Source organism: Protopterus annectens, chromosome 1.part0 (assembly GCF_019279795.1).
Source record: "Protopterus annectens isolate FY-2018-M chromosome 1.part0, PAN1.0, whole genome shotgun sequence".
Taxonomy (NCBI): domain Eukaryota; kingdom Metazoa; phylum Chordata; order Ceratodontiformes; family Protopteridae; genus Protopterus; species Protopterus annectens.
In genome coordinates, this window is record NC_056725.1 from 984298748 (window position 1) to 984325005 (window position 26258).

The following is a 26258-nucleotide window of genomic DNA, read 5'->3' on the forward strand; positions in this document are numbered from 1 at the left end:
TGTTTTATTTTCTGCATGATCTCATTTGTGCGTCACTGCGCTATGCTTAAACAGCCAAAATTGGCCAAAAAAAAATGTTATTTTCACACTTTTAAAAACCCGCGGTGGTGGTGCTGCGGTAACGTTGTCATCTCACAGTAAGACACTGTCCGGTTCAATTCTCAGCTAGAGCATCTTCTGCGTGGAGACATGCGTGAATGGGTGTACCTTCATTGAAGGTTGTGCATCAGGGCTGGTAACTCAGCACATAAAAATCAACTACCAATCATTAGCGGACCAGAGTTCCACTGTGGCGACCCCTAACCGGGAAAAGCCAAAAACACAAACTTTTGCAACTGCTTTCCATGCCAACGGCCATATTTTTGGCCATTGGCATGCCTAATAGTCATAATACATGCTTTACTTTGAGCTGTCATAGCCTGTTTTGAAGTTTGCAGAAATGTACATGGTCAGTAAATGAATACATTTCTGCAACTGACACTGTTCTAGTACAGATGGAAGTTTGCTTACTGAATCACTAAGTCACCTCATTTGCATGGTTTTCACCAGCAAATTAGGTAATTAGCATGTTGATAGCAGGTTGATAGTAGTCTGTCATTCGACACCCATGTAGCTAAAGTAGTTAGGAAGACCTTCTACATTGCCCACCTTATCATGAAGGGATTCTCATCTAGATCAAGGGAGGTCATAGTCTCCCTATACTCATCACTCATCAGACCAATGATTGAGTACAATGCCCCATTCGGAATGTATCTGACCCGACACTTGCAGCAGCTGGAGAGGCCACAAAAGTTCCTCACCAAAAGGATAAAGGGTCTCAAACATCTGTCCTATGCTGCCCGACTGAAAGAACTCCAGCTCTATTCAGTCACTTACCACTTGCTCAGAGGTGACCTTTGCCTAACATACAAGGCCATGTCAAACCCAGATTTGATGAATATGCTTCACCTCAAAAAATCTAGATCCGTCAGAGCCACAAGGGCGGAGACTTAAACCTCGACACGGCTATTAATAGGGCGTGCTGGAGGATAGATTCATCACCCAAAGACTCCCTATGCTGTGGAATAAAATCCCGGTATATGTGAGGCAGAGCACCTTGCTGGCCTTGTTCAAGAGAAATCTTGACCAATGGATGGGAGATCGCAGATATACCCCAGGGATTACCTCAGTGTCACTGCTCGACAGAGGCACAGCAAAATAATGGGTATAGTTCCCCATACTAAAGGGGTGGCGTAAGCCACAAAACTATGGGCTAGGCTTGTAAATGCCCTCGGGCAGATAGCCTAGTATGAACCTATGAACCTATGAACCTATGAACCTATTCAGTGGTGTCTGTGCCAGAATAGTGCTGGCAGGCTCTTGCATGTTCCCAGCCTTATTTACTGAATCGTTTGGCAGCCATATTCCATGCAGAAGCTGCTACACTATTCTAGCACAGGAAAATGTTTTATTGAATCCTGGGGAATGGACAGTTAAGATGTATATCACCACACACACACACACACACACACACACACACACACACACACACACACACACACACACACACACACACACACACACACACACACACTTTAACCAACCCTGCACTAAATTAGATTTAAATGATTACACATACATAAACAGCCAGCTGTTCCTTCTCTCACTCAAAAAATGTGAGCACTAATTCGATACCCCAATCAGTATTGTAAATAAGGTGGTCCCAACAGGAAAAAGACCAACTAAACTCAGTTTGTCTGTTACACATACTGGAGATTCGAACCATTAAAAACAATTGCATGCTGCTATGTAAAACTAAGCTGCTGTCTGGAGCAGAGTAATAGAAAACTGACTTAAAAAAATCATAGCTCTCGATACTCTGAGCGTCCATATAAATAGCTCTATTGATATGTATGCTCTGCACAGAAGGCACCTCCCCAAACTCTATATCACTTGTATAAAAAAAAGAAAGTACAAACTTTGCACAGAAGTTACCAGTAGGGAGTTTTTATTGCCATAAAAATACATACATACATACATACATAAATACATAAATGAAGAAACTTCAGTGTACCCTGCAGGTGCTTATAGGCTTATTGCTTGAGAAATACACATCCTACAACCTCCAGTTTACCAGGAATTATCAGAAGAACACTAAGTCTATTTTTACAATGACATTATTTAGAAAAGATGACCCTCTTATCTGTCAACAAACTTCAGTAAACCATTATATTAATGAATGGTTACTCAAAATGGTGAACTAATACACTAATGATTCGTCAGTATTTAGAGTTCAATATCCACCCTTGTCCCTTGTGTATAGATAAGTGCCTTTCATATGATCTAGAGCTGACTGACAGCAATCTGTTAGAAATGTGAAAGCATCATTGTGATGTAGCAAAAAATGGTTCACTATCTGGTGGAGTTTAGTGCAACTTGATAAAAGTAAACATTTACATCTTAAAAGTAGGATTAAATAATACCAGAAAGTTGACTCCACTTTCTTATTTGTGAATATGTATGCTTTAGTAAGTGATGTCTGAAAATGGAAGAACAATGTTTTAAAGATGAAGAAATGCAAGTTTACTTGTGACCAGACAGATTATGAATCAGGAATTCTGTTCAGCTGGCAATAATGAAGTTCATTTGAGGCCAGAAGTGAGATCTAATCAGTTGCACAGAGATGTCAGAAGAGTTAAATAATCTGTTTTTATTTTCCCCTCTGGGACTGTAGCAGAGGTACTATAGAGTCAGATGCTTCTCTAAATTCTAGGAATAATTCAAATGATGGTTCTTTCACAAGTCTTGGAATAGCAGGTTTAGAGGGACATGGGGGTAGAAAGTCCAAAACGAAGACACTTTAGACATTAATGGAACTATAACTTTTGGACTGCAGCAGGTGCTTAATGTTCCTGGTATTCCTTTATATCAGAACATGTGTAATGCCCTTGAACAAGGCTGTACTTTTATTCCAACTTTCTTCACCCCAGAGGTCATAGTTGATATAATCAGGTTCTGTAGATGAGTTAGACTGCATGAGCATTTCTCAAATGATAATTTAAAAGCAGATGCTGTTGTGTGTGCATAATCTGATGGTACTTGATGAATTCCCACACAGTGGTAATAACTCTATACAAAGTTGGCATTATGGTTATGATCTTTGCCTCCCAAGCCCAATGTACATGGCTTGAACTTGACCTCTGCCCAATGCCTTGTGGAGTATGTATCTTTTTCATGTGTCTCTGTGGCATTCCTCTCACCTCAAAAAAAAAAGTTTACCATTTCCATCTCAAGCTCATCCAAGATAAAGCAGATCAATGGACAGCACCATAGACTGTAGATGTTGCTTTGGGGAAGAGTCAAGTTGCCACCTTAGCCACCAACTGTGGTGCACAGTATTCTCTAGATAGGGGAACAGGGATCACAGATTGTGTGCCTTGTCAGGGCTAGCCACTAAACACTCAACAGCCAATTTGGTAACATTGAATAATTTAGCCAAAAAAGGGCATATGGGTTTGCCAGTGATAAGTGGGTTAAGGACCTGACCTATGCCAGGGACCTAAAAGTGGGAGATGTCTAAATGCTTCTGCTAGTTACTGCATGCCCACTATAAAGCTCAGCAACCCTAGATCAATAAGCTGCTAGGTTCATTTGCTCAGCGTGAGCTACCTCAGAGGATATAATATCCTAAGACTGGATAGAGTAGGCAGAAAAGGAGGTGGAGTAGCCATTCTCTTTAAAAACACACTAAACCTCCAACTCCTTCATACTCCCCTACTTAAATTTCATAACGCCAAAACAATATTTCCAATCCTATGCTTAAACAAAACAAAAAAAAAATCAACATTCTCTGCTGCTGCATACCTCCAGGAAATAAATCTCCCATAATAGAGGAAATCTTACAATGGACAAAAGATAACTTACCACAAGAAACTATCATACTAGGTGACCTAAATACTGACTGGACAACCTGCAACTCTAACAACCCCACTAACCACATTAACCTCTATAGGTTCTCTCAACTCATTCAAGAACCCACTAGAATGGATAAAAATTAAAAATAAAAAAAACAATCTATTCTTGATTGGATACTGGTCAGTTGCCCCAAACAACACTACCAGACAGATTGCCTACCAGATGGGCTCATTGACCACCTCCCCACATTCCTACTACGCAAATGCACTAACCTACCCAAACCCATAGTTCATAGACTAATATGAGATGATCGCAACCTAAACCCTTATGATCTCAACACTGTTCTAAGCCATTGTAACTGGGAACCACTACAAACACTTGGATTAGATCAGGCAGCTGACTACTTTAGTAGTACGTTTATCAATGTTCTTTACAGACTCACCCCTACTATGAAAGTTAGATTGAAAGCTAACTATGCACCATGGCTAAGTAGGGACACTAGAGCCCTACTAAAATCCAGAGATAAAGCCTGGAAAATCTGGAAAAGGGAAAACACCATCAGTTCCAAACAAAACTACCAACAGCTTAGAAATCAGGCCAAGGAACAAACCAAGAAGGATAAACAGAACTACTTCATAGGTGCCCCAAGCAAATACTCAAAAAAAAAAACACAAAAATTCTGGCAATCTATTAACTCCTTACAAAAAACAGGCAAAATCACTACTACAGCTCCAAACTCTACCAACAATAGTTTAGACTTAGCCACTCAATTTAACCACTTTAAAAAATCCATCCTGGCATTATCCAGCCAGCTAACCAAAAATAGCCCTTCACACACCCCAACCAATCACCCAGAAAGCATTCACTCCTTTACTCTTTCACCAGTCCCCACCTCTACAGTTAAAAAACTCCTTCTAAAACTGAAACCCACCACCCTTGCAGCAGATAACTTACCTGCTAACTTCCTAAAAATGGCCACTGAATCACTATCTTACCATGTCTCCATCCTTATCAACCACTCCATACAGGAATCTCATATCCCTAAACTCTGGAAAGTCTCTTATATTATTCCTCTTCATAAAGGCGGAAACTCTTAAAACTTCTCAAACTACTGACCCATTGCCATTCTATACTCCCTATCTAAACTTTTAGAGAAGTGTATCCACTTACAAATTATGAAATTCCTGAACACACATCAACGTCTCTCCAGCACACAACATGGCTTCCGCCCACATCACAGCACAACCACTGCTCTCCTCTCTTTTACTATTCTAGTTAACCTACACAGGAACAACAATAACTTTACATCTGCCATTTTTTTTGGATCTCTCCAAAGCATTTGACATGGTCTCACACACCATTCTGCTAGATTCTCTAGCCACACTATCCTTTGCCCCATCTACTATAGCCTGGTTCAGAAGCTACCTGTCTGACAGGCAACAATCTGTCCAATGGCAAGGTGTACTATCCCCCTCAACTTCCAACCACCGTAGGAGTCCCACAAGGATCAATACTGGGCCCACTTCTCTTTTCTATCTTCACCAATAATCTACATAGCTCAACCTAGCGTGCCACACTTATTCAATATGCAGATGATTCGACTTTGATCTGCACAGCCCCATCTCCCACAATTCTGCAACAAGTCATCCAGGAAACCTTTAACTCTGTAGAAAAATGGATCCCTGATATCCAACTCATCCTAAGCCCCAATAAGACTAAATTACTACTATTTACTCCTAACAAATCAAAAACATCTCCCTTCTCCTTCATCATCACCTCTAAAACCGGCACTATCATTTCCCCTTCTGACCATACCAAACTTCTCAGCATTGAAATTGACAATAATCTTCCCTTTCATGTCCACATCTCACAAATCATCAAAATGGTTCACAAAAAATGGGCACACTATATAGGCACGAAAATGTTCTCTCAGACCAAGCAAGAGTCACCCTAGCCCAGACTCACCTATTGTCCACACTATTGTATGCAGCACCAAGTTTCACCCACATCAGAAAAATAGCTCTAGACAAACTAGAATCATCTTACAATAAGATCGCCAAGTTTGCTAAAAACACCACTCTCAGAAGACATCACTGTATTGCTCTAAACTACCTAAAATGGCTACAATTACCTCATCTACTTTAACAACCACCAGCTAGTTACTGCCTACAACATTCTTAATTACCCTGATAAAACCCCATCACTATTTAAACTACTTACCCACTACACAGCAAATCACCCTGTCTGATCTAGTGATAAATCTCTCCTCTGTATCACTAGGGCAAACAATACTGTAGGAAAAGCGCTATATTCCCAAACCATTGCTAGAAACTGGAATTGCCTTCCTCCTTCTCTGACCACTGCCTCTACCACCCCACAATTCAAAAACTGCCTCAAATCCCATCTAATGAACACCTGCCTATGTCCTTGTATTACTTAAGCTTTCTTCCTTCTTCTCCTCTTTCCCATTAACCAGTTTGCAGGTTAGTCACTCTAGTCCTCTAAAGTACTCAAACTCTAACGGCCATTAGTCCAGCCAGTGAGTAGCTACTAATCATAACTGTTGGTAATATCTCTCATTGCTGAGAAGAACACTGTATGCTCGCATATTTAATGTGAATATCTGATTATTTTGTTGTAAAATATTTGATTATTTTTGGTGTATTATGTACATGTTTGTTGTACTACTCTGTAAAAAAATTCCTTGTTTAACAATGTTGGAGCTTTTCTCCCTGGGCCTCCACTGTAAATAGACCTAGTTCAGTTGGAATTTCCCAGTTGTCAAATGTAAAATAAAAACATAAAAAAATAAAATAAATAAACTGGAGCAACACTGTTGAATGAAAACTAGATGAAAGACCAATAAACCTGCCAAACATGATCTGAGTATTTCTATTCTCAGTATAATGTCATTGACAGGATGCAACTTGAATGTGGATGACATGATGGTAAGGAAGAGAGTGGACATCCTGTGTATCCAGCAGAAACTGGTGGAATTGCAGTGTAGCAAAGTTACAGGGCTTGGGGTCCAGAGCCTACTACTCAGGAGAAGGACAGACAAGAAATGTTTTGGGAATTGTGATGAGGAGTGTCTAGATCCTAAAGATAGGGATGTCATCAGAAGTAGTCATAGACTTATGGCAGTCACACTCCACTGTAAAGAAAAGGCAGTATTCATAACCCCAGCCTATGTCCCACAGTAGAGTTATCATAGTGATGAAAATAGTGCATTCAGGCAGCAGTTGCAGGACCTACTGTATAAATCAGGTAAACATGTGGCAGTGTTGATAATGGGAACCTGAATGTACATACTGGGATAGAGAATGAGATGAGGACTCCCTGAGTCTACATAAGTGGGGCTGCAGTAATAAAGAAGGAGAGGGCATTCTAGACTTTTGTCTGGTAAATGTCATGATGGTGGCTAACACATGGTCAGGCAGTAATGGCATTCAAAACAACACAACATAGACTTTCTCATAGTAAAGAAATGCCATTAGGTTAGAATCAAAGATTATAAAGTTATTGCTAGTGAAACAGCTGGCCCAAAGCATAAACCACTGGTGGCCATAATTAGCTCCAAGTAGTGGCCAGAGAAAGTTCTAAAGTTAACAGAGTCTCAGATGAAGACTTGGAAGCTGACTGTAGCAAAAGCACATGAGATCAAGGAAATAAGTAGACCACTATGCAAAATGAAGTCAGAGACAGCAGCAGGCTCAGATTAGACCATAGCAGCTATGGTTAAGATGTTGGCTGTGTCAGTGAAGAAATGGTTTCTGACGGTACTCATAGTATATATCAGATCATTATAAAATATACATTCTAGAGCCAGTGTACAAGAATAATGAGGACACTCATAATTGCTGGCAGTAAAATGTATCAAACTCCTATCAGAGTGTATGAAATTGTTGGAAAGATACATAAATGAGTACAATAAGTTGAAGAAAGTAAGCTAGGAGATAAGTAGCATGAATTCTGATCAGGATGCAGCACAGGTGATCTGATGTATGCAGTGAGATAGACAGTGAAGAAGAAGACAGAGATGAGGAAAGAGCCCAAATGGTCATCCCTAGACTCGTAGAAAGCATATGACAAGGACCCAAGAAAGCTGATTTGGACAGTCCTGTGATAGTTCAAGGTCTTGGAAACATTGGTAGAATTTGTGCAGGCTATGTATAGCACCTAATGTCACACGTATGAACATTGTTCAGACTCACATAAGGTTTCACAATGGGAGTGGAGGGTGCTTAAGGGTACAGCTCTGAACCCACTGCTATTCATACCGGTGATGTACTACTTTAACAAGCAGGTTGGCGGCGACAGATCAACAAAGCTGCTATATGCAGATAATGTGGCATTGCAAGCAGACACTGAATGGGAACTTCAGAAAATGATAAGGAATGGAATGAAAAGCAAAACTTAAGGTACATAATATGAGGCTGAGTATAGACTAGTCGCTTGCCATGACAGCAAATGAATGGATTAGAAAAAGATGGAAACTGAGATAGAAAGGACAGTGCTGGAAGAAGTGGAACAGATTAACAGCGTTAACCATCTGAGATGAGTAGATAAAAAGAGAATAAGTCTGACTGAGGAGGTCAAAGCTAGGATCATAGGAGCTGCAGCCAATTGACACAGAATGTCAAGGAAGCTGAAAAATAAGCCCCAGGATTCAGCAAGCTCTGCATGGAGTGCCTGAATAGTGTCAGAGCTGTTGCTTCCAATATGGCTGGTGAGCGATCCAAGAACGAACCCCAGAGACGTGAACAAGTGCACCTACACTATTCCCGCACAGACACCACTGCCATATGCTAATTACCTCATTTGCTGGTAAAAGCCATGCAAATGAGGTGACTTAGTAATTCAGGAAGCAGGCAGGCATCTGTGCAGGAATAGTGTAACATGAAGAAATGTATTCAGTTACTAACCAAATACATTTCTGCAAATTACAAAACGGAGGCATGACAGCTCAAAAGGAAGCATGTATTCAATGTAGTAGGCATGCCAATGGTCAAATATATGGCCATTGGCATGAAAAATAATTGCAATTTTATAAAAAACAAGTTTTTTTTTTTGGTTGATTTCGACCATTTAAGCATAGGGCACTGATGTGCAAATGGGATCACCACGAAAATAAGAAAAAAAGGGGGAAATAAGCTTTTATACCCAAATCAGCATTTTTCCATAATAGTCAATGGCAGGCATAAGACAACACTACCAGGGAATAATGGTTGCTAAGGGTGAAGGCTCAGTGTGAGTGTTGTAACCATGAATTAGCATTCTGCTTTATGTAAATGAGGGGACTGATACCAAATCACAGATTTCCTCTCAGTGTTAGCTTGCACTCAACCATGTAAGTGCATCAACACCATTGTATAAGTATGAGGCAGATGACCTCATAAGGGGGTGTGTCATACATGCTGTAAGCTTATTGGAGCTCTGTGGCCCGTGTTTGCCCTTAGCTAAGCAAAGCTAAGGAAGGGTGTGTGCCATTGTTTACATTGCCTAAACGGGTGTGCACACCGGGTTTTAAAAAAAAAAAACAGGAAATAGCAGCACTGTTCACATCTGAGCACTGGGTATGTGTGATATGCCTTAGGACTTAAATGGGAAGGCAATGGGAAGTGAAAACAGCAGTAGGAAGGCAACCAAGGAGAACTAGCATAGCTGGCAGGTGAAATGTCTCAGAATCAGCCAATTACACATGCAGCAGCCCAGCACACAACTATAAACTATGCAAATACCTTTCAGTCTGGTTTTTCCCACAAACTCTACACCACCAGTGTACACAGACAAGGAAATTTTACCTGACAAAACTAACAAAATGTTAGGGGCTGCTTTTGCTCTCATATATCAATATGTGCAAGAGGCTGATGATGGTGAGGATGTGAATGCTGACGACCATCCCCCAATGAGGAGGAGGACAAGAGTGTACAGACCTAGGGTAACCTACCAGGGGCTACATGAGCTGGAGATAGTGGAGCACTATAGGGTGTACAGGGACATGCTACAGCAAATTGTTGAGCTGTGCCAGCCCCGCCTCACACACAGAACCAAAAGAGGGGAACCCATCCCACTGGATGCCAAGGTATGTGTAGGCTTAAGAATACTAGCCACAGGTACCTTCCAAAGGCCAACTGGGGATATCATGGGGATCTCACAGGCATCAGCATCCAGGGTACTCTGCCAGTTCATGGATGCCATGTCAGCACATGCCGGTGAGCAGATATATTTCCTCAACACCCGTGAGGCGTTGACCAGCAATATGCGTTTCTTCCACCAAATAGCAGAATACCCTGAGGTAGTGGGTGCTATAGATTGCACGCACATACACATCAAAGAACCACCCGGTGAGTGGGGTAGGGTCTACATAAACCACAAGGGATTCCTATCCATCAATTGCCAGGACATGTGCGATGCCCAGGGCATCATTTTGAATGTTGTGCTGGCAGCCCTGGAAGCTATCACAACTCCCACATCTGGCATATGACACAGCTGTACCAGTCATTTGCCAGTGAGGACATCCCATATGTCCACCTAGTGGGGGATGCTGGCTATGCACTGGAGCCGTGGCTGATGACACCCCTCAGAAATGCACACACACCTGATCAAAAACTCCATAATGAGGCACACGCACAAACCAGAATCATAATAGAGCATGTGTTTGGGATACTCAAGTCATGGTAATGCTGCCTGGACATATCCAGTGGTGCCTTGCAGTACTCTCCAGCTATATGTACACAAATGTTCGTAGTATGTGCCATGCTACACAATATGATCTTGTGGAAACAGCAACAGCAGGGACAGCACAGACCAAGGCCACACAGCCCCCCACCATTGCCATGGCCAGCACAGGCACAGAGTGACTTGGAGGTGGAACTACCTGAGCCTGCCCATGTAGGCAGAATGAGGCGTGCCCAGTATGCCCAGGCCTTGGCAAAGAGGCAATGCATAGCACATACACTGACATGGTAGGGACCCAGGAAATGACACCTCTTTCTGACTTGCACATGCAGTAAAAGGGATGCCAAACATGACACTACCTGTGCTTTACCATGTATAGGGATTGTATTATGTGCATCCAACATAGTCAGCCCTCCAGCACCATCCTCAATACTGGCCCAGCCACAAGGTAAGTCACTCTTCCTATAAATTAACGAATGGAGTAGTATTATTTATTTATTTATTTATTTACATTTGTTGACCGGGAATGTCTGACTAGACGCAGGTCCATTTTCAGCGGAGGCTCGGGGAGAAAAGCTCCACAAATTAAAATATTGCAGACATAGTTACAGATGAAGAATCCTATCAATTAAAATATTACAAACATAGTTACTAATGAAGAACATAGCACAGTAGAGAACTAACATCTGCTCCATCCACAAAGTCATAGCAGATATTAATAATTGTTACAATAAGAAGTTACTGCCATATAATAAGTAGATAGGCATGGAAGTATCAACGCTTGCTGTAATGAAAGGTAGTTTGTGAGGTGGAAGAGAGGTAGAGGGTAGATGATCTGATAGTTCTATCTATTGTAAATACGCAAGCATACAAGGGAATCGGGTGGCTGAATGGGATGGCAGCAGACAGTGGACACCTATATGGGAAGCATGGAATCTATAACAAATACTGGTGTCAACATACTAGGCAGTACTAGACAAGGTGATAAATCCCACCACTGTAAACTGGTGGCCCAGATAACTGTGTGTGTCCATAGGATATGCAAATGCATGTCAGTGAGTCTCACACACCCACCACCAGCCTCAGCCAGCAGGCAGGTGTAGAGAACCATAAGGAAAGGCTGGGCTAAGGCTTCCGATTGATGATAATGGTGAACAGCTCCCCTACACATCTACACATACAGACTACAATATGTCTGGCAGTTGTATGTAAGTTCAGAAGGGTAAGAAGTCTGAAACTGAAATGTACGTCAATAAAACCTAAGATCTGTACTCTTCTGATATGCCTCCAGTCTGCATGACAGGTCAGAATACAATATGAAATGGAAGCCAACAGAGTACCTGAAATACCATTACAGTCATAGCAAATGTTTAAAGTCGTCAGGTGTGACCCCCCCCACAATCCTATGTAGAAATGCAGTAACATGTAAATGTGAGGAGTAATATCAGTGGAGCACAGATTACCCAAGGTAGCCCAACCTACAGGATAGATTGTTGCATGTTTACAATATGCAGGGGTCTGTGTGTTAGGTTGTTATGTGCTCAATATTATCTGGAAGTGGTCAGTATGTAGGCATGGATGGTTGTGTCTCGGTAGCCTGTGGGCAGTATTGAGGTTGACGGCCATGTTCCAACAACTGCAGTGCCACCCACAATGCTTCTCAGCAATATCCATGTCAGCAGTCTTCCATACTCACTGTCCAGATGTCAATATCTGTCACTGTCTGAAAGATGGACATGCCATGAATGTGACCTCATACATACACACAGTAGACAGGTCGAAGTGCCCTAGACAGAGTTCATAAAATGTAACTGTCAACTGCATACAACTTTGGAATTGTACATACAGGTTAGCAGCACATTAGTTGTCCGTGTAGTATGGAATACTGATGTAGTCTGGCCAAACACTGGCAGACCACAAAAGGCACAGTTATGAATTAATGAGAGACTGCCTATGTCCCTGCACAAGTCAGCATAAGGGGAATTTCCCAGGTATATCTGTGAGTCAGCTGCAAGTAGCTGCCATACCACACATGCCCTCAGCTCACCCCACCATCAGCCACAGGTTTATCACAGGTCATATCATCACTGTTGGGAATATGTACGGTATGACCCCACGTCTGTATGGGAATACCCACAGAATGCAGCATGCTGAAGAGGTGACCTATGCAGGTGTGTCCCAAGCTGTAAGCAGCACCCTGCTTGTATCCAGACCAATGCATCAATATGGACAGGATGTATTGACATTAACACCTTGCACACTTACCCTGTCATCCCAGAGGAATCCACTGGCTCACACCCTGGGAATGCAGGAGTGACAGAATGTATTGACCTGCTAGAGATGGCCTGCGTCACTACCAAATGGCCTACAGTCCTCTGTCAAAGGCCTGTGCCTCACCCGTAGTGCAAATGTATGGTATCTCATGGGGTCCTAACTAACAACATAACCCAGTCAACAGAACACACATGCAAGGCCATGTTGACAAATCCCAGTAGCATGACCCCATGTCATATTGCAAGAACTGTGGACCAATCCATAAATACTGCTGGGATGAAGGGCCAACTATAGGGATACTTCTCAAATATCTCTCGCATAATGTTAGGAAGAGGATAGAATAGCAGAGGGGGGTGTAGAAGCATGGATGTCATGGAGTGTGTGAAGTCTGAAACTCTAATGTGTGACTATACCACCCTTGCCTGCAAACCTATTAATGGGTGGCTACAAACCTGCTCATAAACCACAATGTGAAAGGGAACTGACCAGATATATGAGCCCTGCCTCTGGGTAACCTGGGTGAACCTGTACAACTGAGAGGTATAGACACAGCAGGATATGGCCATTCTGTTAAGTCGATATATGTACAAGAATGGGATCCTTAGCCACCATACTACAAAGGTGATGGACCACTTACACAGACGCATCATCAAGTGTCTGTTGCTACCCCTAAAGAATGGCAGGAGTGTGCAAGAATGTGTAGGCTGTAGCCCACAATACTGGACTCAGCTTCATTCATCTTGTATTTCCCGGTAAATAACTGTCAGCAGTTGATGACATAATACATCACAGTGTAAAACAGAACATATGTCTGAATATCTCTGCTAACTCCAGCCATGTAATACAAGCAGCACAGACATTAATAGCTACAGTATCCCCCTAACTGTTGCCCATTGTGACTCCATATTGTCAACCTATCTACAGATATCCTGCAGAAACAGGTTGCTAACTGTATGTGTAGAACACCAAACCATGGACTGGAGTACAACCCTCCCTAGAATGGATTCAGACACTCAATACAGAAGGTCATACTGGGCATGCTCATACACTTAGAAAAATGAAAGCCATGTCTAAGGGTAGCTGGAAATACCTCTTACAACAAACACTGTGGAGACAGGCCAACAAACTGGAGGGGGATGTTCCAGACATGGGGACAGAATGTAAGTATTGCTATTCTACATTTGAAGTAATGTTTAACAGGATTTGTGCTGATATGGCTGTTGTGCATGATTTAAAGTCTGAAATGACAGTGCTATGTGGTTGAGAAAACTCTCACCCGTAGGGATATCTGCAGACTGGCCATAGTTTGGAGTCTTAGATTTGGTGTGTTACTAACACATTGTCTGCCTTTATAAATGCAGTAGCATACTCTGATGATTGCAGTCAGTAAATGGTAGCATCCATGTGTGTTACTGACTTCATATCCATCAGAAGAGACATGTTACAACAAACTCTGTTACACCAGGATTTTTCTCAGTTTATAACAACAATATGTCAATAGTGGCCCTGTGTTTGTGCCTCTGTCCCCCAAGTCTGTCACCCATTGTCCAAATGTCATGCAGTAAGAGGTAGATATGTACAGTATATCATTATTTACTGATATCATTTCTGATATCAAGCCAGTGATATATCAGACTGCCAGACATGTCATGTACAGGAGGCCTTATATCTGTGGACAAAACCTGGACATTCTGTTGTAGTCTGTATAGTAGTGAGGTCTGTGTACTAACGGTGATTGTTGACAGAGTGACAGTATTTTGTAGTGGTGTATTGTGAATATGTTATTTGGATTGTGTACAGACTGGGGTAGATGTCAATGTTCTTGGTCCCATTTTACCCAACATTGCATGCTGCTCCAGTTTGTAGTACCCTGCTAGCTTATATGTTTGTAGGGCCAGACTGAGACATGTCCCATACCACAGTCAGGCATCAGACTAGACTGTGAATTGGGCCAGTATATGTAGGGTTAGTGTGTGATGGCAAATATGATGATGGGTTTTGTTCACACAGTCCATATCCTGTAATATTAATAAGGCTTATCATTATGTGACTGTGACTGTATTGAGATTGGTTGTGGGTATGCACTTTCACACTGGTGCCTGTTACTCTGAGCTGTTACATGTCTGTAGTGCCTACTATATTTGCGATTACATGTGTATTCAGACTGTCCACGTTTGTTGCTCATATATCTGCTGTATTCCACAGGATCATCACTGTAATTTTTGTAGTACTTCACTATGATGGGTTTATGATGTCTGTCAGCAACTGATGGCATACATGTCAGGTTCAGGAGAGCCTTCCTTCACAACATGCATGTTGACACAACCCATGTTACTGTAGCAATATTCTATATTTATAACTGCAATATGTGCAGTACATTCCCTTGCACTAACAGGTTGAGAGTTATGGTGCTGAGGTATGACTCCACTACATATTATGGGCATATGTTATACACACACATGCATACACACACACACACACACACACACACACACACACACACATATATATATATATATGTATATATCCTTTCTATGTGTGAACATGAGTATTGTATATTCCTTCTCAGATGTATCTCACAATATGTATCTGATATGTGTATATTTAGATATGAACACATGACTGATACCACACTATTTCCTCTAAGTAGTGAACAATTGTAGTAGTCAAAGCAGTTGTTCACTACTATGCAGTACATGTACTGAATGATATATTTGAAAAACAACAGATATTCTTACAGCTGTGATGTCTTAGTTGGTAAGTGTGGTGACTATATTGTACATGGTCCTGGGTTTAAGACCTGCATAGGCTATTCATTTTGTTGCTGGGCAGAACAAGAGCTGATGGAGACAGGGTGATTAAGGAGCTTTAAAGTGACTTTAAGTGGGTTTATACGGGTTTGCGTGATGGTAAGCGCTGCTAACTTACTGTTAAATGGATATGCACTTACACCATGTAGGCTTTGCTTACCAGTGCACAAATCCAGATAGCATTTACATTTAAGCAATGCCTAAACCTGCTAAGCATAGCCCAGCCCTAGTAACCAGTGATCACTTTCCAGTCTGATCAAGTAGCAGGGTAATGACATCTTAGTAAGTGTATTTAATTCCATGTACATAACACACTTCTATGTGCTGTTATTATAGCAGCAAGGGGTGTGAGTATACTGTATGGGACACCTGAGTATACATGGGTAGTACCACAATCTTTTCTCTATGTATGTGTTACATACTTGGGTAGTATCCCAGGCCTTATGCAGTCACAGGTGCATGTATTGTCTCATTACATCACTACTTTTAACAGTGCCTTTTCAAGTAAGAGTTGATTGCAGATTGTAGTAGTGGAACCATGCACCCCTGCATGCAAAGCTGGGCTCTGAGTACTGACTATTGTGTTCTTGGTGTTTGAGCTGTATGTTTTTATGTATCTCCTATTGGATAATGATCTGATATGTCGATATTAACTGTAGACTACTATGTTTTTAGGACATGTCATTGAAGACTGCTGTCATGTACTAATGGCATACCTATCTGTTTCAGACGTCTATCTTTCACAGCATTCATCCTCATGCATAACCCGTTGGCTATCTACTTTCTGTCTGTCCTCCGTACAGATGCGCACATGTCAGGTATTCATCATGGCTGCTTACAGGCAATCTCTGATTGACTGACACTGACATGTCTGCCCAGCTGTGATATGAATGCCACACCTAGGAAACCCCACTCTGTACACACCACATACCATGGATACCTGAACCAGACTACCACAGTCACCAGAACATGTTTGGGTACAGATCCCTAATCCAGACACTGGCCAAGTTATGCAATATATGTTGCATACATGTCAATTGGAGCACCTTACTGGCCCTCTTCAAGAGAAAGCCACATGAGTGGATGTTGAATATAACTGTCACCCTGGGGATCACTCAAGTGGCATTATTGATAGATAACCTGCTGACAAATCTCAGGTGGCATGATACCAGTATACTCACATGCCCTGCTCTTCTCTTCTCTCCATGGACATTAGCCTGGTACACACCTAGGAACACCTGCACCTATGGTCCTCAGTACTAACAAATGTGTCTGTGTGCATTACAGAGTATAACATTGTTTGTGTGTTTGTAAACTTGTAGTTGAAAATACACTGAGGGCCTTCTCAACCACTACACCCCCCATCGCTATACTTAGAGTGGGCTGCTGCTGTAATTCACATTGAATGTACCTTGTGACACTCTTCACCCTATGGGCTACATGGAGCTTGCAGTGCCAGCATTACACTGTTCTACAAATGGGTAGATGGGCATGGGTTACCCTCTGAGTCCTGGGAAATGTGAGTATGCATTGTGTGTGTGTGTGTGTGTGTGTGTGTGTGTGTGTGTGTGTGTGTGTGTGTGTGTGTGTGTGTGTGTGTGTGTGTGTGTGCATATTAGTGGGAGACAGCGTTCTGAGGCCACATTCCCCAAATACACTAAACCTTGCCATATATTATAAGGGATGATGATGTTGCTGGCATTAGGACAGCCATGACAAATCCTTCACCCTACTATCCCTGTGGTGTGCACAATAAATGCATACCCCTGTCATAGCAATAATTAGATAGACAAAGGTTTGTATTGCAGTCCTGGTAAATGTATGGTTTTGGGTATGTCAGAACATTATCATGGGTTTCAGTGGGTACAATATCCAATGTGGGGTGGGGGTGCTTGGTTTACTGTCTTTACACCATGGTACCCCCAGTACATTTACCAAGGTCCACTGTATGAGGACCACTCTCACTATCAACCATAGAGGTAAATGACACTTTTCAGAACAATGATGCATGTGCTGTGTGCAAGAACTCTCTAACAGTATGGACTCACTGACAAGGTAGTCAGCACTGCTAAACCCAGGTCTGTCAAATGGGTCTATGACTGTATGTGTTTGTCAATGTGTATATGGCAGTATGTTATACTATGTATTGCCCATTAACACCCAGTACATCCCCATTACCAGACTGTACAAGGCCTGGTGCTGTTGTTCACTTTACAGGAAGGTCGGGACACACCTCACCCTACAAGCTCTGTGGAGTGTGCAATTAAGGCCAAACATATTAGTACCAAGACGTACCTAGGTAGGGGTTCAAATCTCAGAGTTGCCAAGTGTATGTGTGCATATGAAGGGATGTACTTCAGTTTGCAGAAAATATATTTCCCAGGAGATCAGTTGTCCAAGAACTAACTGGCAAAAGGTAAAATTTCAAAGCAATCATCGTGTTGAAATGCATTCCATCAAGACTAGTAGTGGATGTGTAAATACCCTCTTCCCCAATGTACAGCTGTACGTCAATACTGGAGTTGGTATATATAGCTGGGTGTGGTTGTTGTGGGCACAGACACCCAAATTGGGGTTATTGTTGTGTGCATTCCCCCATTTACTGTGCTGTTATACTGTACAGTTCATGTTAAGATGTTAGGTAGTTGTTAATCACACTATGTGTGGTTCTCCACCAACCCACATCCTCCGAAGTGGGGGGCTGGGACCCCCACACAGGCACACCTGTGTATACCACCTCAAGGATTGCACTACATTGGGGAAAAGGGCATATACTCTGCCAGTACCATTTTCACTGACATTAAATCTGGCGGACTTATTATTTACTGATGTGATGTTTTGGCAATTTGGTCTTGGTGGACTTACATAGGCCAAAATGAGTTATCTGCAAAATGAAGTGCATCCATGTGAACAGTATTCTCTGTGTATTGCATCAACACAAATGCATGTGTGTGTGTGTGTGTGTGTGTGTGTGTGTGTGTGTGTGTGTGTGTGTTATTCACAAACATTTGGTGTGTACCAACCAGTACACTTACCATTGTCCACTGTAGAAGATCTGCTTACATCTGCCACCATGCACTCACCTGTATACAACCCTCAGACTTATCAGCCATGTGGCACATACATAACTGTTATACAGACCAGCTACTTATGTTCAGCTGTACCTGGGATATGACACAGTCAATGTGTTACCACAGTGCCACACCCCTTGTAGGAAAGGACAGTGTACCAACATCCTTCTGACACACAGACACCTAGAATACAAACAGAATACATTATGGAGACCAGGACCAGTCAGTCTTTATAACAGCTATAATGCATCATGGCTAGACAGCTATACACCCTGACATGTAAGCATTAAATGTTCCAGCTGACAACACATTAAACAACAGTACATTGCTAAACTTTAGTACAATTCACCCTGTGCATCAGAACCATGTTAGGATGTCCCTGCATTGATGGTACAGATGACAGGGATGTGGCACAGGTATCATCATATGCACAGGGTGTGGTGGCGGTTTGCCACAGGCCTAGGCTGAGCCGTTTTGTTGACATCATGTGTGTGAGTCAGGGGGTTCATTATTAAATGGCCTGTGCAGATGTGAAGTGCATGTAGGTATGGAGATGCCCTAGCTGTGTTGGTGATATGTGTGTGTATGCACATAGTTCTGCCATGTGGCTCCCCTATCCAGGGGTATGTTGGACAGGTGCGGACCATACATGGCAGGGTGTACAGTTCACAGTGTCCTGCCACGGACACAGGAACTGCACTTGCCAGGGGTTGCACGGGCACTGACAGGCAGAGGAAAAGATATGGTACTCTCCTCTGATGATGACAATTGTCTGCTGGATCTGCATCCCTGTTTGGACTGGCCAGGATCATGTGCACATGGCCTGCTGCAATGTGGTGTGGACAGCACCCCCCTGCAGTGCTGGCACTGGTACTGCCACTATGGAAGTGGCTGTGAGATGTTGCTCATCCACATAGACCCCCACCTGTTTGGTGTTGCTGATCTATGTCCACATGGCCAATGCCCTAATCCCACCACATGCTCTACCACAGACAATATACAGTCGAGGATTCCCACCACCTCACCCAACCATCTATCCATGACCTCTGAAATAACGATGGGATTCTGCATGATTACTGATGTAGTCACATACAGCATGAAGTGTAGCCCTCTGGAGCCTCAAACTATCTCTGGTTTAATGTTCCATACATGCCTGTGCCTCCACGATGGGCCAAAATATACATCTGGTGACACCTGCTGTAGCACTTTTGCCAGGGGCATGATGACCAGCAGCCCTGTACATCTGCCTGTCTGGGATCCCTCCAGTCATCTGACTATGGCTGCTGTGTACAGACACACTTGGCATAGTCACCGCACTTTCCTATCCCATGCCACCACTCACCAACTGTTCCTCATCTATGGCCACTGGTGATGGGGTATGTGTGGGCATTGTGACTGTGTGCGGGGATGGGGTGGATAATAGTGGGATGCCAACCAATGGCACAGATTCAACCCTTGACAACCTTGCCTGTGCCTCACCATGACTATCATCATTGTCAGAGTCAGTTTGCCTGCAGGGGGGACCTTGACCCACCTTGTCACCTGTGAGGGGCAGACAAGAAATATAAATGAAGGCCTGTATATTATGGTTTACTTCTAAACAAACAAACACAGACACACACACACACACACACACACACACACACACACACACACACACACACACACACACACACACACACACACACACACATGTGAGGTGGCACAAAGATATTACACAGACCCTCACATTACCCAACAGTTGACATGAATGACATATGTCACTCAACAGCATGCACTGCAGCCATTTGTAATCCTTCTTACCAACATTATACATCTCTGTGATGCATGAGTTGTGTTAGTAGGTGATGCCTCTTCCCCTGGAACACACTGCACCCATGTACACATTATTGCTGTGCACTTGTACAGCACACTGGCATGTACTGTCCACCATACCTAAAAAGTGTACAGACCATTGCTGAATATGTAGATGTCTGGCAGTTATGTTTTCTCTGTTGCTCACAGCCCCTATGTGTTTGTCCGACACATAACTGGGATGATATGAGGACTGATGTCAATAGTTTATGCCTGATCTTTGATTTGCAGATCTCACCAGCAGCAGTGCATGTATGTGCAATAATGTCTGGTTACATTGACAACCTTCAAAGCTTAATGTGGATATGAGGAGTGTACACACCCTTGTTGACATGCCAGCCTCTTCTATGATATGCAATGGGCCCACAATACTGAATTTGTTAACATTACACACACCTGATATGTGACATATGACCTGTGCAATCCAATGCAGTATCAAACAAACATGAAACTAGTGGAGATGCTGAATGAGATGCATAAACTATGTGAGTTGCATAAGTGTGCACACCCTTAACACAATTGTTTGTTGAAGCACCTGTTAAGTGAATTACTGCAGTCAATATTCCTGGAAGGGGTATACTAGTGTGGCCCTTCTTCACTTGGCATTATGTGGTCTGTCTGCCCCACAAAGGTCTCCTAACTCTGCCAGATTGCAAGGTCAGCTCATGGGCACAGCCCTTGGAGGTCACACAGTATTGATGCAGAGTATGGGTTATGTCTGGCACAATGAATAACCTTGACTGTGTTCAGATACAGCTATTCTTAACTAGCTCTGGATATATGCTTCAGTTCACTGTTGTGTTCCAAGCTGACAACCCTCCCCATCCTCAGACTTATTGCAGATGCCTGGCAGCTATGGGCCAAACGAGTATTATTTTGCAGTGCTTCAAATTCCAACCACAATGTCTACCGGCCTAGTACCAGCTAATGAACAGCAACCCTAAAGGTCACTGGCACCAGAAAGCTAAATGTTGGGGATGGTGGCCTTGAGGTGGAGTGAGATGCTGCGTGTGCACGATATATGTATCTTTATGGATACTGTCTGTAGGTTTGAGGCTTGGTCTCATGACACCATCACACATTGCAATGCATGCCTTTGGGAGACTTGATGTTATGTTTATGTGACCAGTACAGAGTCCTGGATGATGTTTCATGTGGGACAAATCTTCCATCTGATTACCCCAACCCATAGGCCACACTTATGCAGAATCCAGGTGATTGTTGACACAGGTACTGTCATTGTTGCCCCATATTACATACACCCATAGATGATAGTCTGCACTGTTTGCCACAGTATATGCACTGGTGACGTAAGGTTAATTTTTTTCCACTCCTGACTGCTACCTTTTGAATATAGGATCCATTTCATGGTTTGCAATATGTGTGAAGGCCATGGCTGCCTGTGTTGCAGGTGACTGGGCAAATGTCATGGACATACTTCTTAGACAGCAGACCATTACTTGATGTGACATTGAGGCCCTGTACTTGATGGCAGGTGTATACTCAAGAAGAGTGAATGCTGTCAGTACAGCACAAGCTGCCTCCACAATATGTTATTGGGAGTGTGTGCACACATATGCTTCCAGTGTTTTGTAAGGTTTATATTCCCCATATTTGTTGTCCTAACTTATATTTCCATATTATGCATTCATTGCTCATGTTAGGATCACATTACAGGTTGTAAAAGGTGTGGAATGTGTTATTGTGGTCTGCTGTTGTACATATCAGGAACAGTTGGCATTGTAATAGTGGTCTATACACTGTTGTATCCACTGTATAAGGTAATGTTTAATATATGTCCCTACTATAGGCCATTTGTCCCACCATTTTGTTTATCTTTGTCCACACATCTGGCACTGACAGGTTGTGAGGTATACTGCAGGACTCACACATACCCTTTAGATATGCCACCATGGTGCCCACTGTGATGCAGTGCAGTTAGCAACAACATAAATGAACATGTACAGCATGGATTATGGGTAGGTTCGTTAAATGTGTGCATGGCAAATAGCATGGCCTTAACATGGCCAGTGTATTGGCAAACCTGAACATAACAACTCCATACTCACCAGCTAAAGGCTGCTGTCCCGATTGTATACCAGAGGAACTTAAATAGTTGTGTGAGAGAAGTAATGTCAGTAGCCGCACATGTGGCATTGGTACAGGGTGGAAGCTGCATAACAGCACATCAACAGTACAAACCCCAATACTACAGATTATGCACATCTGTGCATTACTACACTCCAGCAACAGACTCATCTGACATATGCATGAAGATAATTTACAGATACAAATGGATAAGCAACAGTGTTCTAGTAATGTACACTGGGGCCTTACCTGCACACTCCTCGTCCATTGTGTGGGTGGCACCTACCTCCAGAATGCTGTCTTCAGCTTATTGGTGTGTCTGGTGGGTTGGTACCCCAAGGCTGTCAAGGAGCTCCTCAGCATGTGTCAATAGGGGCTGGATGGCCTGACCCCCACCTGTGGCTAGCTCGTCCCTCGCAATGGCAGCAGCATGCTGATGGGTGTAGCGGATGAGGTCTGTGCAATGATGCCACACCTGCTCATAATTTCAGCTGTGTAGGCTGACATCATTTACCCTGTGGACAAGCTCATTCCACAGGGAGGTCTTCTCCAGCAGATCCTGGGCTCTGCGGCTGAATAAGATGCTGTGATGTTGTATGAGATTTTGTATAATGGTCTCATTCTCCATGTTGGTGATGGCAGGGAGCCATGGATATTTCATATTACCTGGAAGACATAAGCAGGATAAATGGTCACAGGACCTCATATGGTTTTCCACTTGCACATCAACAGTGGCTATTAATTGCAACTCATTCAGACTATACCATAACACTGTAAGCTATCATGGCTTTGGCATCTTGCATTACACTCCTGGCCCTGACCTGTCTAATTCCCCCAATGTTGGACACTTAATGGCACTAATCTCCATTCATTTTCTGTGTAGAGGTATGACAGTGGCCATCTTCCATGTGGATGGTGGCAAGTGTGTGTTTGACTGTAGTGTGTGATGGAGCTGTAAGCACATGTCTGGGTTCATGTAGGAGGAAGACTGGGATATTCTCATGCCCCATGGAGAATTGCTATTGTTGTCATCAGTCGGCATTATGTACATGCTCATCATTGATGTGGGCAGGGGTCTGGATTATGTGCATAACACCCTGTACAAATGCTGTGGACAGGTTGGCACTGTTCCCACCTAACCTGTCTGATGCAGGTTGCCTGTATCCATGGCATGTGTGTATGAGGTGTGCTTTACCCCCAGTGCAAGTTGAATTGTGTTACTGGCTCTGAGACTGACTACATATGTGGAGACCTTGTTGCAATTTTCCTTGGTGGTGTGGATATGTCAAATTTATAGTCATAGTCAGCCTTACAGGCAGTCACCTGTGAAACTACATGTTTGCTCAGATAGAAATGGATTTGCTTCCAAGTTGTGATCTGCACCTATGTGTCCCTGTACAGCCACTATAGCAACCTATTATGTGCTTTGTGTACTGATGCTGTCCACCAAGGGGGATTACTCTATCGTTTGTGAAGGGTGGTTGTACAGGTCAGGTACTGCTGATTCTGTATAGCTATAGCGGATATAAAGTGTACACACCCCTGTTACAATGCCTGGTAGTTGTGCAATTGAAACATGACCCTACAAAAGCTCATGTCAACACAATCTCCACTTGTAATGTGACCTATAGCCTGCTTAATTCAATAGAAAATATAATCTGTCCAGAGGACACATATGGGAAATAATACTCAGTACAGTAAGCCAGGTGAATGTGTGTGCACACCCTTAAACTGATATGTTGTGTAAACACCTGCTGAGATTTTTACAGCATCCATTTGTGTTGGTTTGTACTCTAACATCATGTCACATCTTCACTTGGCAATGGCTGCTCACCTTCCATGAAACAGCTTTGTTTCCTTTTAATGGAATTGTACAGGTTATAGGTCACATTTGAGGTGAGAGACATTTTGAAATTACTTTCTGTGGTCTCATTGGCATACAGCACACAAACCTGGCATTCCAACAGGAGTGTATACACTTTAGATATCCAGTGTATATGGGTGTTGATATAGCTGTTATTGGTAGGCATGGACAGTGGGTCATACCACAGTTGTACACATCTTTAATTACTACCGGATAATCATGCCTACTGTAGTACTCATATCAGTGTCATGGCAATGCAACAATCAGTAGCTGTACACATTTTATTTTGTTGTATGCAGTGACAGTGATATTACACACATGTGGAACATGTACAACCTATTTTTCAGACTGCTTGTGACCTATGTTATTACTTTTGTGCCTTTCAGCTGAACATATGTATACATACACGTGCTCAGGGGATACCTGGTATACATTTGTGTTCTATGTCAGTATGGCACACTGTATATACAGTCTTGCAGCTCAATCATACATCTCAACCTGTTATACCAGGACTTCTGGGAAATTGTCCACATCAATGGCTGACAACAGGGAAATCAATATTGATAATGTAATAATATAGCTGACATAACACGAGTATATGTGTATGCAACTACAGATATCAGTCACAACTGTGAATATTGTCCAGCAGAGCACTGTATAGTTGAATGTTATTAATTCACTATATCACATGCAGTTTAACACACACACATCTGCAACAGTACTTTGCTATGCACATGCCCTATGTAGGTATCTTAGATTTACAATACAAACATGTATAATACTCATATTCACAGGTTACATATGGACATGGACAACATCCCATTATCTGGGCTAGCAAAGACAGACACATCATGACTCCATCTGTAGTCTGTTTAAAGCGCCAAGCCTTTCAAATTGCACACTGATAAAGAAATATATTTTGCAGCTATAAGCACAGTTACAGATAACTTATTTTATAACAAACCACACGTAGTCTGTCAGATTTGTAGCATATATTTACAAAGTTTTCCTTCATTACAGATATGAATGATGACTTCTACAAAATACCTCTCTCTGTCCTTCTCTCTGTCCTTCTCTCACATAACTGAATTACTACAATAGCTATATACAGAACTAGTAACGCACACATTTCCTCTTGGTATGTTTTTCTGGCCTTATGTGGGAAGTCACATAATGTCTGTTTTTAGACTTTTCTATTGTCCTTTTGTGATTTAAGCACTCTTGCTGATGTGAGGATGCCATTCTGAAAGGAAACATCTGTATAAGCTGTTCCTACTGGAAAAAACATCACGTATTGCTGAATTTATAAAAAAGGATGTCTGTTAATAGATATTTGTTCTGCAAACATGAGAAAATCATATAATCCTTGCTTTCCAATATTGCTTTGTTAGGCTTTTCTTTTTGATGCTGTGAAGAGAAGCCTGTCTGTTATACATATAGTATGAATGCACATTTTACATTGCTAAACTCTATACATATATTCAAGCAAACTTTTTATTCTATAATTTATCTTTCAGCATATTTATATCCATAATATCTAACAATTCCCTCTGTTTTTAAACATACTCAAAACATTCTATATCAAAAACACATTATTTTTATATAAAACCTTTAGTCTTTTTTGATACAAGTCAAAATGCAATTTTACATAGTTAATACAATAAAAACATGTATTACTACCAAACCTGAATGTATTTAACAACTTTTTCTTTTGCAGACCAT